The sequence below is a fragment of the Formica exsecta genome, unplaced genomic scaffold (assembly GCF_003651465.1).
Source record: "Formica exsecta isolate Colony F162 unplaced genomic scaffold, ASM365146v1 scaffold395, whole genome shotgun sequence".
Classification (NCBI taxonomy): domain Eukaryota; kingdom Metazoa; phylum Arthropoda; class Insecta; order Hymenoptera; family Formicidae; genus Formica; species Formica exsecta.
In genome coordinates this window covers 811,507-825,961 of record NW_021851188.1, presented here as the reverse complement: position 1 = coordinate 825,961, position 14,455 = coordinate 811,507, and positions in this window count along the sequence as shown.

Sequence of the window (14,455 nt, the reverse complement as noted above, 5' to 3'; positions counted from 1 at the left end):
CGGCATTCGCGTCGCGCTCCCAAAATTATTTTATCTATACATTTTATTTTATACGACGCCGCTTTTTTCTCCTTGCTTACGTAAATATCTCTATGTATACCGGCACAAAAACCGGCTGTGCGGCTCCTCATCTTTTTTTTCTTTTTTATTATTCGTCTCTCTAATTTTACACAATCTATGGCCGTGGAACACCGAAAAAATACCAGCGCGTACAATACACCACGAACTTTTGGACACTTGCCCCTCTCGCGAGGGCAAGAGTCATGCTCATCTCGCCTCGCAAAATTCGATCCGTAATCATCGCGATTGCGGCGTAAGACCATGCCTTGCAAAATCAAATTCGTGCAAACCGAACCGTCGATACTCTCCAGTAAAACTACGGTCGCGAGATCTAGTAATTTAAGGATAAGAAATAGAAAGTTAAGAGCATCCAATAGTATAAATCCTTGAATTCTAAAATCGCGATACAAAGATTCAAGAAGAATTGAAATTTTGCTAGATCTAGGCATCCAAGAATCTCTCTTCTTCGGGAAAACCGAAGTTCCTAGAGGAGCTCGATCGATATACAATATAATTTCCAAACGTCTTGAGACTTTAGAATCCAAAGATTTAAAGGATCCAATCTTAGCATTCGTGTGCTCGAAAAGTTTAGACCTCGAGCGTCCAAGCATTCGAGAACGCGAGAATCAAAGGATTCAAGAAGATTCCGAAGGTTCGAGAGTTCGATGAGAGTTCCAGAATCCACGAATTTGATAGCTCAAGGATCATTGGCGATTATGGGCACCGAGATTCAATTAAGAGAAAGATGGATACAACACTTTTCTCTCTCTCTCTCTTTCTTCTGGTATTGGACAAACGTACGCGCATAACTCTGCACACATCCGCTAATTAAATTTTTTCTTCGTTATTACAACAAACTATACGTCGGAGCGTCGACGATCGTGCACCGGGAAAACCGATGTTGTTCGCCGCGATGTGAATAATCGCGGGATCGGGGCAAAAGTGCAGGCCGACTGCGAAACGCGACCCCTCATTTAGAATGCATCGATTTAGGACGAAACCCTCGCCCGGATCGGCGCGACTGTCATTCGCGTACAATCCTTTCTACATATTCATTTTCTCTCTCTCTCTCTCTCTCTCACTCTCACTCTCTTTCTCTCTCTTTTACTCGAGATTAATAATTAGTGATAACTACCGGCTAATCGGCTACTAATTTCCACATTTTTATCGCCAACTACCGCACTACTTTTTTTTTTTTTTTACGGATCGTACGCGCTGATTATCGTCGCGTAAGTGAATCCTCTTCGTCTTCAATTACGCGAACGATTTTTAAGAAGCGTCACGCGAATCCGAACAATGGCCGAAGAGAAATATCTTTCTCTCTCTTTCTCTCGATCGTCGACGATCGCCGGTTCGGCTAACAATACCTTACGCGATCAGGACGCATGTTAAAAAGGACGACGACGACGACGACGACTCACTACAAATTCTTCGTCCTCAATTCACGATTACAGGTGCTGTCGCACATTTTCGCGTTTCTACATTTGAAACTACCTGTAATATTTCGCGCTTTCTCTCTCTCTCTCTCTCTTTCCTATCGTGTCGCACGTGTCATCGCCACGTGTCACGCGGATTCTTCACGACAGGCAATTCGTAAGAGATTTCGAATACGATCGCACGCGATCGATCCAATGATCCGCAAATCGAAGATCGGAGAAGGAGAAGAAGAGCATAGAATGCAAGAGGTCCGACTCGTTTCTCCTCTCGTTTTTCCTCAGAATTTTCCACGAAAAATATGTTTACGTCAAGATCTAGAGAGCCACGAAGCGTCCTCTGTAAATCTATCGTAAATCTACATATTTATTACGGAAAAAATATAGCGAAAGTTGTGATTAAAATTATCCTGTAATTTCTGTATTAAATGCGGCCAAAGCGATAGAGAGAGAGAAAGGGACAAAAGAAATATTTTCACAATAGCTTATTTTTTTAATAATATGACGCGATAATCGCCATTTAATACAGAAATGATCGATAATTAATTATTTCGTTGGCTATGCGTTTTGCTAATTTTAATTATCAATCGCGTTATTATTTCAGTGCGTTTACAGAATTGCGCATTTAATATTTAATACCTTGATCGAGAGATATTTGTGAATTCGGAATATTCCGCAACGTCGAGATGCAGGATAAGCGTTCATCGATTTTCCGCGTCAACATTTGCAGCTGTCAGATGCTTAAAACGACAATTAATTATTCAATCCGCGAGAACATATCTGATCGTTAACAAATCAGTCGAGTATTTACCTACAAAGATAAAAAAATGTTCGCCATAACGTATGCGATTCACGAAAAATGATACGGATGAATAGTTTACAATTGGCAAAAATCTCGGAAACCTTTCGACTCGCGACATTTTCGAAATAAATCGTTCGCATCATTTATCGCGGCATTATCGTTTCGCGAAAACCATTAATTATTTAAAGCGATCTCTGTAGCGATTAAGTGTTGATCGAATAAAGTATCATCGGCTTGACATCCGTTTCTAACAAATCGGATTATACGGAGATCCGGGTTTGAAAATGGCTGATATCGTGATTCAATCGTTACGGAATTCTTCTAGAGAGAAATCCCGTCGCCGTGAAATCGCGGCGATAATCTCGCTTAGTGTCCGAAAGAAGCCACGAGAGAATTGGCTCGTTATAGGCTAGAAGCCGATCGTCCGTGTGCTCCACGTATACGCCTCATTTACCCACCGTCGACGTGACTTCCGGCCAGATTCAATGGCCGTGGCGAAGTGCCACGGCCGTTTCCGCAACAGCCTTATCGCTCCTTCCGTGGAAAATCGCCCTGTTCCTCGCTGAGCACACGGAACGTGGCTCTCGGTGTGTATACGTATGTGTGTAACAAGATGCAAGTTAAAATATTCCACTTCGCATATAATCGAAAATGTTAATATTCGTACATGAAAAAAATTTAATATTTTCTTTATCGAGTCAGAATTTTTTAAATTTTATGTCATTTTAATATTCGCAACTATGTATGTTGAAACTTCCATTATGAAAGTACGTTGTTTAAAAATTCGAGCGTCTCTTAAACTTACTCACTTTGGAATCGCTGAAGGCGAAGTATCGGTTATATCTACTGGTTGAACGTCGACGACGTCAAGAGAGCGTGTCACCGGTGTTTTAACTTTTCAAAGAGAGCCGTGGGCTCTCTTGATCTTGCGCCAAACGGAGTGCAAAGTGCCTTTTATCTCCGTCAATATTATCTCAATGCAGACCGGGGATCAAAAGACATCTTTTTTTTTTTTATCAAAGTCCGATTTTACGAGAGCTATATTACATGAGATACGTGCGATTCATTGCGCTCTTTACTTAACATAATCTTCTTAAAATGCACTTTTGCGATTTGACGAATTAACGTGGATAAATAAAAAAAGAAGAAGCTTTACGCGCAAAAAATGACAAATGAAGAGACACTAGGAAATGCTACAAAGCTCACTGGAAGCTTTCACTTTCCTGAAAATCCTATCCAATCTGGGAGTCTCACCGAATCCTAGCTGCCCTTCTCTCAACCTCTCTTATGTAATCGAGATTGCATTTAAAAGCGAAACGCGAGGAAGAACAGGATCATTGTGAAGAAATATGAGAAAAAGCGGGAGCGCAATTCTCTCATTTTCGATATTGTCCGAGGATCTCCGTGACATCGTTAACCTGCAGTCAATCCCACGGGAGCAAGTTGCGATCCCGGTTTTGATTTGTCGTGAACTTCGAGGGGGTGGGGGTTAATTTAATATTAATGAATAAACGAGAAATAACTCCCCCATTTTCTTTCCTTAAACCGATATACTTTTCGGTGGATCAGAGAATCGTAGCAAAGTTTCTTCTCGATAAATAAACCAATCGAGAGGAGTGACGTCTAGAAAGATGGTCGATCGAACCTCGGAATTTTCTCACCCTTCCCACGCCATTTCCACGACCACAAATCTCGCCTCGTTTGATCGATTCAAAATTCTCCGAACTCCGCCTCGGAAACGCGAGATTATTCTACTCTCAGTAACTTTGCCAGAGTTCTGTCAATCTCCGAAGAATCTTTCCCCTTTCTAATTTATCGGAAGAACGATTAATTTTATTTTCTAAAACGTCCATACGATTTTATGTACTAAACACGCACGTATATATCTGCCATAAAGTTATTTTTACAAAAAATTTTAAGAGGACAGTCTTCTCTTTTATAAAAAATATAAGAATAATATTATTTACATTAATAAATAAAAGACTGCTATTTCCATATAAAAAAAAAATCGAATATTACATGTTTCGCAAATTAGAATTGTTATAAAAAAAAAGCAACCTGCTATTTTTTCGACTAAACTTTGCGATCACTTTCAACGTAGATAGATTCAATCATCTTATCGTTAAACGTGTATCAATTACGTCAGCATATACGAGGAGGGACCACGAAAAGGTATCGTGGCTGATATTATCGATTTTGCAAACCGTAGCAAGTTGTGAAACCTCGAGCCGTTCCGAAGCAACGGGATTAATTCGGGGAAATACAGGAAGAGAACGGGGAGAAACGTGCGGCAAGTCGGGGGTTACTTTAATAACACAAACTATGAGAACGTAACTTCCTTGCCGACGTCGTCGCGCTATTCATTCAAACGAGCTCTGAACATCCAACGTCTTCGCTTCCGAACGAGCGAGTCGCGCTTTTACCGCGAGTCACGGCGGTCGCTTATTGTATTATTACTCGGGCTTTAATACGGTTCATCGGATAAATTAAACAGATACGATCCGCGTGCGCGCCGTTCTCTATGAGAAACGAACTCACAGCGCGAACAATGTCGACTACCAATTGTGCTCGTTGAGAAATCGTCTTCCGACGTCTGAATAATGAGCTCCGGTTCTCCTGACTTGACGATTTTAAAGCCAATCTCACTATTATTGATTTATTCGGAGTGTGATTGTGAATTATATAAATTTCTGTATCTCCACTTTCTGAAACGGAACCAATGCATTATCAATGAAAGGCAGTGAATAGTCAAGTTATAAATATAGCACTGCAAATCAGTGAAACTTCACTGAAAGAATCAATTAGTAGTAATGGCTGTTTCAATCAGTGATATTTTCAAATGCATTTTATATTATAATATTATATATGAGATAAATCTTTAGCAATATATTTTGTCGAAGAAATATCTGGCCAATATTTTTTTTTTTTTCATTTTTTGTTGGTTTATCACATTTTAAGAAACTTGAAGAAACATGGAGCTTTTCCTTCCGAGACAATTATATATTCTACGATAAAAATTTTTCGGATTTTTTTTCACCATAAAGTTTCACCGGCGACACGCAATCTCTCGTCGGTGAATTTTATCGAGGGAAGCGGTACTGTCACGCGCGCACGTGAACACCACGCGTGCCGTCGCACGTGCGTATATGCGTCCACAGCACGCGCAGACCACGCACGCGAGATTGGTGGATAATTTGATCGGACCCATAACGCGATTAATTAGCGATCTATGTCAATAGATGTAGCGACATAAACAATTCCGATCTCGCGATCGCGACCGCCTACAAAACTCGATACCCCGACAAATTTTTTTATTCTGTAACAATCAAGCACGATCATTGCATCTCATGATTAATTGTCATTAAAGTCGCGAAACGCAGAGACGCATCTGTAATTTTATATGGCTACCAGTGTTGAGTAGCGTCGATACAGCTGCAAATATATTTTCCGCAATTGTGAAATTATCCAACTCCGACCTTTCGTTATCCTGCATTCGCGACAAGCCCGTTTCGTTCAAACAAAATGCCTAAAAAATTTTTTAACGCGCTATGTAATTCGTCGTGACCGATGATATAATCAAAATATTTGTGAAACGCGAAACAAGTATAAACGAATCGCAACAAACCCTCTAATTGGCTTTGAGATAAAACGCACGAGGCATGAGGATAAAAAAAAGAATCGCAATCACGTTTTTGCATGTTGGCATTTGCAAAAGTCAGTCCCTTTACCCGAGAAGTCCGAGGCGTTAAATTCAATTCCTGTTTTAAGAATCAACCATCCCTCGGTCGGAGTGAATTTTCAGCGCTGAAGTTTCGCGCTATTAAATGAGACCTCAACCGTGTTTTGTAATCGAATATACTTCGTTCTCGTTACAGTAGTACAATCAACTATACTACGCCACCGACTATGCTCACACAATACAGTCGTTTGCAAATTCGCAGTATAAGCCAGCACAAAATTGTGTGCTCGTCGCGGATATTTAGTCCGAGCATAAACGTGCGGCTTCCGCGTTTATATATTACATCATAATGGAGATAGAAACTTGATTTTTTTTTTTTTTTTTTTGTAAATTTAATCATTTTGCTCGGGATCGTATTAGTCGCCCGATAACCATAATCGCACCAATTAATCGAGACTATGATTAGCGCAAAAATAAAATATACTCTCGAGGAAGCTGAAAATTTAACACTGAGAGAGCTAGTAAATGACAGTAACAATAAATAAAGATAAAAAGGAGAAAATATAAATCTATTTGTGTGTGGAAGACCAAGCGCGTTGTCGTTTCTCCGAACGCTTCGATGCTCCTTTAATTTATATTCTGAATAAAGATCCGGTGATTAATGAAGTAAATCACTAGCAAGAAGTTGAGCGTGAAAACAGTGTATCAGGTTAAAAAGTCTCGACAATGATGTAATAAAAATTCGACAGGAGAGATTTACTGAAACTAACAATTAACGGGAATTCCTCTTGATCAATTAATCATCCACAAATGTGGCTTCCAAATAAGCTTCGGACAATTACATTCCTGTATTTTTTTCATCTAATTGAATATGGTTGTCTCTTCCTTTTAATCGTCGTGACAAATTACGTGAATCAGACAGAATACACGGCTGGTTTTTCTCACATGTAGTGAAAATTTTGTGCGTGTCATCTTTATATATTTTGACTCACATGTATAAAAAAAATTATAGGTTGTTTCGAGCGAGAATATATCTCGCGCTGCCCATTGCATCGCGAGAACGATGTTAGGATTATTATGTAATTATATGTAATTACATCTAATAACGATATATTATCTAATAGCGAGATAATAAGGCCGGGACGCCGCCTCTCGCAATAACGAGAAGTATTACGAAATCCGTAGATAGCGCTGTTATTACCTCGCAACGAGTATTTATCGAGTGTGCCTCTCTCGTTTCCACCCTCGCCGAAACGAGAGATTCGCTCGTTATCGAAGCCTGTCCGATAGAGCGAAAACGCAACTTGTGTACCTCAATGCCACGTATTATTAAGCCAATTTGGCCGGGAAACGCGAATCTTCTCGTTGATCTTTATAAAGAGCGAATATATTTGGAGTGAAGAATTAATTTTCTTAAAAAATAATTGTAAAAAATATATAATAACCATGCGACACATAAGAGATGTAAAAATAAAGTGACAGAAAATTTGAAAGTTTATTTTTTTGGATTTATCATATAATTTCGTACTCGGGGGTGCAGAATTAGAGCTTCGACAAAGCGACTAATAACGCGCTATTGCAGCTTTTCCCTGACTTGGTCAGATAAGAAGCTATTATTAATCGGGCTACTATGAACCATTTGAAGATAACAGTGAAGCTGCTGTTGAATTTGCATTACCGCCGTCCTCGATACACGGAAACTCGCGCCGCAAAACTTTGCCCCGAACATGAAATTGCTCTCAGAATCGGAATTGAAGTTTCTTAATATAAATATTTCATTTCAACGAAATATATCATCATTTTTATACGAAGAAGCGCTCGCAAAAATTAAAATATCCTTTTCTCCGGATGGGACTTTTTAATAAAATGGAAATCACACGAAATTTATTAAAATCTCGCTTTTTATAACTGCGTCCAATCAGTCAAAAGAAAGAGCCGAAAAAATTTAAATTTTTTAAATTTTCTCTCTTCTAAATGTGTGTGTGTGTACGTGTATGTGAAAATCCAGAGATACAGAAGAGTTAAAATAATTATTTCGGTGATAATAATTATTCTTATTTACCTCGGAACAAACTAGAAATAGAGCAAGAGATTTGTTTTTAGAGAGATTACGATATTTATATTTCGAGAAATTATAACATCATTGACGCGCGATTTTCCGCCCGCTCGATTTACGGCAACGTCGTCGTGTCTTTCACGCCAATTTGGGAAATCTCGTCGACTTGGACCTTCGCGCACGGGAATGTTCGTCCGAGAAGATTTTCGGAGGAAGCCCGCAGACGGCGGCAGTCACGAAAGCCGCGGTGCGTGAAATTGAATTTCAGGTCGCTCGACTCATCCCCGCGCGCACTCATATTCGCGGCTCCCCGGTGTTAACCTTCCCCCCTTCTTTCCCCTCCCCCCCCCTCCCCGCCTCCTCTCTTTTTCATCCACGCCTCCGCACATCCTCGTCGCAGACGAAAAGCGGGGATACGGGCGTTTAATCTGAAATTACCGGAGCCTTTGAAATTACGGAACGTTTCGTTTGTCTTCTTCTTCTTCGCGCGTTAAAGCAATTTTGCGGTTTCCGTCGAAATTTCACGAGATGACCGCTCTGCTGCCCTTCCCGTCCTTTTACCTCCCTCCCGGTCCTTTTTCTCGCCGACCTTCCATTTTGCGATCCTTCGCAACTGGGTCGGTCGCGGTAATATCGCGAATAACGAAGTTACGAAAGCAAAGATGCTGTAGTTAAAATGAAGAAAACAGGTGACACGGTGAGTGAAATTAGGTTTACAAAAAAATTATCTAAATTGATGCTGAGAGTCGTCTGATTAGTATAATAATTTTTAGCAGCTTAAAGTGCGATTTAATGGGAATCAAATAAACCTATTAGTCTGTCGATTAATTTAACGAGGCACAAAAGATATTGATACGTACATTGATTAAAATTCTCTTCTGGCGCGGATAATGATTATTAATTTGTGATCACTCGATACTCTCTGATTATTTCAGATTTCAAATTTAACCCTTAATTGGTAATACCAGTCCATTACAATCTAATTGTAACGTTGTTAAAAAAAATCATCCTGAATGATACAGGGATCTCTACGAACTTCTCGAGCGCTTATAGAAAAATACGAATTTTCTCGCAATATACCGATGAAAAAATTTATTAGAGGAAGAACGAGCGCAAAAGAAAGGCGAAGAAGAGACGCTTGCAGGATCGTCAGCGTATAAGCAGTTAAGAGCAGTTAAGAATTAAATCAAATTTATTGATTCAAGAGGTCCGCTGCTGACCAATTGGGAGATAAAAACTTTGCCCCCTCTTCCCGTATCTTCGCCTTTCTCAGTCTCTCCCGTAGCTCTGTTCGCCATCTCATCCTTGTTCGAAATCGGTTTCGTAGGAACCGCCAAAAATGAGGGTCACAAAGACGTGGACGTCGGCGTCGTCGAGGACGACGTCGGCGTCGGTGGCCTGTTTTATGCGGACGCTGTGTATCGGATGACTTGAGTGTGTGTGTGTGTGTGAGATCAATACGTACTCCCTAACCCTCTCTCTCTCTCTCTCTCTCTCTCTCTCTCTCTCTCGTTCTCGCACCCCCCGAGAGAGGGAGCCCGTCACGACCGAAACCCGACCGGTTCCCCGACCCTGGTTCCTCCGACCCACCTTCCACCACTCTTTCACCCTCGCCGAGCCCGCTTCTCTCCGCAGTCGCCGCCACTGCCACTTCTCCGCATCCTCTCCGCCACCCTTAAGCCGCCACCGCCTTCGCCTTCGCCGTCTCTCGGCTACCTTTTCACCCTCCCGTCACGTTGCTCGCGATACGTCCTTCCCTTCCGTACAATCTTCCTTTCCAGCCGGGATTTATTGCCGTTATTATTTTAACGCCCGGCGAATGATTCGCGTCGAGAGGGTTCGCTCGCTCGCTTGTTTCGCACGTGACGCGTCGTAAAACGCACCCCCGCAAACCCGAAGCAGGCTGCCACGCGAATGAAGGAGAGTAATCTGAGACTCGGCGACTCGACTGGTGCCAGGGGGGTGTTTTCGAGGTTCGCACGGAGGTGCGAGGGGGGAAAATGCGAGGGTGCCGGAGGGGAGGAAGGGTGATGGTAAAAAAATGGTAGACTTCGACGGGCGAGGAGTTTTCAGGTTCGGTCTCCGGGAGATGTCGAGGACGTTTAACCCCCGGGCGCCGAAAAATGTATCTTCCCTTCGTTCCCTCGCGCCTCCGACTCCAATTTCCTCGTGCCTCTGGTCCTCTAAAACGAGGATCGTCTCGCATTTTCTTCCATTACTCTCCATTATCGCGCTCATATGTAGTAGTTTCCGTCGAAGATACATTATTCGTTTCTATTCGCCGTATTTTGATCGGCGTTAACCGAATGTTGCCGAGATATTATCTAACAACGCGGTGTCTTTCTCTCGCGTCATTACTACTCTTTTATCTTTCGTCACAATTCCTTTATTAAAACCGTCTACCTTTATTTGCGCGCTTCCTCTTACCCGTCTTCGACACACGACTATTTTGGTCTCTATCGATCCGGCAATTCATTAAAGTTTCACGCCGTTGGTCGATAAAATCTGCAGTTCTAGCATCGCGCCGTTTGAATTCACTCGGAACAAATAGCGCGATCGTCCCGACGCGAGTTTTATGTTCGAGCATGGAGCTGGAATCGATCGTGTTTACGATACATTCGACGACACTCGATGATAAAGAAGCGAGGACGCGATTTTTTACAGAGTCAACGGCTTCAACAGCTAATCGCCGGGAGCGAACACAATCGAGATGCAATAACACGTGGACGTTCTCGGCGATCACGGAAATCTCAAAGTAAAAGGAATGCGGATGCGAACGGATTGCACGCGAAGGAGACCGAGTGTCTTTACGGGCGAGAAATAAGAAATAAGTTCTGCCGAGCGCGAGAATAATGCAACAGTATCGATATCAGAATAATTCAAGGCGCAGCTGAGACACGCGGCTCTCGATTCTTGATATCTTGACATTTTAATCAAGGAGAAATCGAGTCGGAAATATCAACGAGAAATATTGGCCAGTTCGCGCGAGACGCGCCTATTAGCAAATATGCACACTGTGTATATAAAGATCCGAGTATTCCCTCGCGCCCGTCTGATCTCATATCACCGTGTTCTACTTTATGGCACAGAACAATGAAATGTCCCGACAATCTTTTATCGAAAAATTCCCGTGATAACGACACGCCTTAATGAGAGCAATGCTTTTTAAAACCGCGAACACGCGATACGCACGAGATTATGATCATTTCTGCGTTTTTCGACGCATGTTCATGCGGGATACACCGAGAACTGGGAATTTAAAAAATCCTCTGAGAAATTAAAAAATTAAGAGCATTGTGAACATCGAGAAAAAAAGCGAGTAAAATAATAATTCATTTTCTGTCCTAGAAAAATTAGATTTATATCATTTGAAACGCAAAAAAATGAATATAAAAATCTAAACAATAAATAACAATGAAAGAAAGACAGAAAGAATTCTTTTTATATTCTGCAAAAAATTCACTAAGGCAAATAAAAGTAAACGACAAGATAAAATTAATCAGAAATATTACGAAAAAAAGCGCATTATAAATATAAGAAAAAATTAACTGCATGTATCGAGTTAAGAGAGCGAGGGAGACAACAAAAAAAATTGATAGAATAGACAGAAAAAAGACAGTAGACAGAAAAGCAAAGAGAACAAAAGAGAGAGAAAACAAAAGATTATACGCGTATCTCGGATCTCGGGATTCGTTAATTCTCTTTTATAAACGTCATGCGCGAACGGGCACGGCTCTTCACGGTTGTGTCTTCGTCACCGCCGTCATCATCGGTACGTGACAATTAAAGAGGATAAGAAAAAAAGATAATGAAAAAAGTTAATTTTTAGAAAGAACTCCCAAACACACTCAGGGAGAATCATCGAGAAACCTTAACGTCGCGCCCACGGCAATTTCTTCGCGAACCCGAGTGGTTTGAAAAAGTTTGTGGATAATGGATACTTTGCTTTTATTTCAGCGTAATGTTGAATTTTTATTATGCAGGTCAATTAGGAAAAAAAAAATATATATATAAATAATTTCGGCGGATTTTATATAACCGAGCATTTCTCCGATAAAATCGAGAAATATGCTTTTAAAGCTCTTTTTTTTCTCTCTCTCTCTCTCTTTCTCTCTTTCTATCTAGAAAAAAATGTGACAATATTTCACGTTAATATTTACTATGCAACGCGACAATATTTATGTTCATATTAATTTCGCTGCCTGCTTGTTATGAATATACAGCGTGTTCGCTTCTCGTTATATTCATATTTCATTTCTCGAAACGTCTTTGGCTCGAGACAATTTAAACCCGCGCTTGATCCCTCTTACATAAAAACCGTATATTTGTAAGTTAGTGCTATTCGCGGACGGTACCATAAGATAAAGACTCGCCATAAAGACTCGCACTCTCGTATCGTCGTCGTAAGCCGTCGTCGTAAAGAGTCAAACCGACGTTCAGGCAAGGCAATGTAAACGAGAAGAGGCTAAGAGAGAGAAAAGACGGTTTATACGCGATATTTTGACGTTTTTATCGTGGCGGCGGATTGCCGGAATAATAGCTGGACGTAATTAAAATTTCAAGAGCCGAGTTGTACGAATCGCGCGCATTAGGATGTATCCGATGAAAAGAGGCTCGCGAGAGAACAATGGAGGGATATTAATTGTTAGCACGGCGCGAGAATCGGAATACAAATAGATTCGAGCCCGGAGTTTGTTGAGTGGTTGCCTCACATTGTGGTATTTTCCATTTCGCGTGGTGTAAATAAAAAAAAAATCTCGTAAATAAAAATGTTTATAATTAAATAAAACCGAACTCAAAATTAATATCGGCTTTTTAATTGCAAAATACGTTGGAGAATCGCAATGCGAGAGTACAAATACTTGACGAATTGTCTATCCAAAATTTCTGCGTTGTCGTTTAAAGAAACGACTTGTTACATTTCTGTATTCATTTAATTTTTTTTTTTTTTTTTTTTTTTTTTTCATGTATATATCCCGTATCATTCATTTATACGCTATAAGATAATGAGAATTCCGTTATCCGCAATACGATCAGATATTTCTCAAAGAAATATCGACGGGGAGCCCGACGTATTTTATTTTATGTATCTTTCATATACCCTCGAAGTGTACAAGTATGAGAGCGCGAACGTCCGGTTGCATGTCATGAGACGAGACTTTAATCTGCATTCTGTAAATATAGTCGGCGCGTTCCTTGTCGCATAACCAACGACGCAGAAGACTGCGAAACGAGTTTCTCACACCTCCATTGTCTGCGTTCGTTCTTCTACCTCTCCCGATCTCTTTCCTTACACCCTTGCGCTCCTTCTTCTTCTCTATCTCGATTTTCCTTCGTCGCGAATTTTTCACCGCGCGCGGAAAACCGTAGCTACATACTTGCATATATCGCGCTACTTCCGCTCCCACAGATATATTTTTATCTAACTTTTTTCTTTTTTTTTTCTTTTTTTTTTAATCGACTGGTCCAAAAACATTGCTTATCATTTCTTAGAGGTGAACTCCGCAAGAGAAGTGAACGATCCGCGGATAGTTTCTTCTAGACGCGACGACGTGAAGAGAAAATCGACCGAGGTAATCGAAAGGAAGCGATAATAAAGAGAGCATATTGCCATGCTGGTTGTAGCAAACGAGGATGAAAATCAAAAACTCATTAATCTCTCGTGGATAAAAGCGTCGCTCGCAATGGCACCGAAATCATCTGAGGACATATCGATATCTGTGAAATACAAGCGAGGTATTAATGCTCGTCATTTAAGTTAACAGTGCGAGATAAACTCGCGTTTCAAGAATTTATTCGTTTTTACATAAAATTGCATTCCATGTAATACCCTGTCTCTCGCGATGTGTACAGGATTATATTTTTCACAATTATTTTTCCACGAATATGTCTTACGTCGTGCTTTGAAGCGGAATAAATTCCGCAAATTCCATAACATCTCTCGTGTGAGAGGGTTTCGAGAAGAAACATTACGGTAGATTGCCTTTTTGCTCTAATAAGTTTGCAATTGTCATAGAAACAGATATCGATGTGTCCCGTGTTTCTTTCAATCCTGCATCGCGATTCGCTCGCGGATTAAAGTCGATTAAACGTCTAATAAATTTTTGGGACGAATCGTGCGATCAATAATGTTTAGCGTATCAATAGTATGACAAAGTAAATGATTGCGTTACACACGCGAATGGACCGATAAGAGGGAATCCCGGCGAATTTCCGCGACGGCAAGACCGATGATTAATCTGGCGCCATCGGCAAGCTTCGCACGCGCGCGCGCGCGCGCAAGTAAATAATTAATAAACTAATTAGCATCGATCCGCTTATGCACAATCTTCTCCCGCCCACGCGTCGCCGTATCGATCGGGGGCTCGTCCCCTGACTCGATCTTCGAGAACCCCACCATCTTTGCCTCTCACATAATACACTCT